Genomic DNA, 1,627 nt, shown 5'->3' on the forward strand with positions numbered 1-1,627 from the left:
GCACACTATCATAAAGTAAAAGCTTCTCCTCGTCCTGCGAGCCACCGCGCGTGTGCATGAGTGAGGGAGAGGTCGTACTAGTAGTAAGAAAAGCTTCTCCTCATTTATTTCAAAAAAACTTCTCCTTGTTTGCGAGTTGACGGGACACATCAATAGTAGTGTATTAGTCTCCAAAAAAGGGTTGACCATGTCCATGGCTACCATCCCGTGCTCTGTCATTTAGTGCATGCACGATTCATGTTCCATTCAGAAGATAATGTTGCCTACATGCCATCGAATAGAATAACTTAATTTATAAAAAAATGCGCCACCGGGTCATGATCGAACTTTGATTTGTCCATGTGTGGTTCCCATGAACAACTACTACACTCGCCAAATTATCTGGTGAGCTGCCTCTTCGTACAGAAATGAGCTCACCGTGTACCCGCGCGTGAGTATTAGGGAAAGAGGCAAAGAGTACCTACTTCGGTGCCTGCACCTCTTCTCTTCGTGCTCATATTCCTTTGAAACATGGCAGCCCAGTGTAGTTACATCATACATGGCCAACCCATGCTATCACCATATTTCTTGGCCTCCATGAGACACCTAGATCTAGTAATCCACCAGCCCGTATCGCTTCTCGCTCCTCATCTCTATAAAAGTGCGGCGGGCTGGCGATTTTGCCGTCTACTAAGGTCGGTTAACTCATCAAATCTTTAGCGATAAGCCAAGAGCATTCTCAAAAATTACTATACTCCACTGTTATGCCAAGAAGAAGCGCTTTGACTGACGGACCAAACGAGACATGCGTGCCATGCCGTGAGTGGGTACACTTTCTCATTTTGAACTTCTTTGGTGTAGTAGTAACACTTGGTTTTGACTATTAATATAAGATTTTATATAGGGCCTAATGTATTCTTCGAGGTTGCCTTTGACTATTGATAAGATTTTATGTAATTTGCAAATTATATAATTTGAAGATCCTTTCACATTCCGTTTAAAAAAAACGTTTCATGTACGAATTTGATGGTACGCTTTGAGCATTGCATGTCCTAGTTGTCCTCAAAGCCGGACGTACACGGTCAAGGTCCACGGTCAAGGGGGTAATGGTGGACACGACCTCTAACTACATCTGCCATTTGAAGTGGTGCGCCGGCCGAGGGCGCCGCCCACTACACTCCGAGTTGTACCCGCCTCCTGATACGTCTCCAACGTATCTATAATTCATGAAGCATTCATGGTATTATATTATCTGTTTTGAATGATTACGGGCTTTATTATACACTTTTATATTACTTTTGGGACTAACCTATTAACCCGAGGCCCAACCCATATTGTTGTTTTATTGCCTGTTTCAGTATTTCGAAGAAAAGGAATATCAAACGGAGTCCAAACGGAACGAAACCTTCGGCAACGTGATTTTTGGGAAGAATATCATCCGGGAGACTTGGTGTTCAAGCCAGGGGAGCTTCGAGGAAGCCAGGAGATAGGAGGGCGCGCCCACCTTCCCTGGGCACGCCCCCTGTCTCGTGGGCCCCTCGAGCACCCCCCGACCAACTTCTTTCGCCTATATAACCCCATATACCCTAAAAACATCGTGGAAGAAGATAGAAGGGGAGTTCCGCCACCGCAAGCCTCTGTAGCCACC

This window comes from Triticum dicoccoides, chromosome 3B, assembly GCF_002162155.2.
Source record: "Triticum dicoccoides isolate Atlit2015 ecotype Zavitan chromosome 3B, WEW_v2.0, whole genome shotgun sequence".
Taxonomy (NCBI): domain Eukaryota; kingdom Viridiplantae; phylum Streptophyta; class Magnoliopsida; order Poales; family Poaceae; genus Triticum; species Triticum dicoccoides.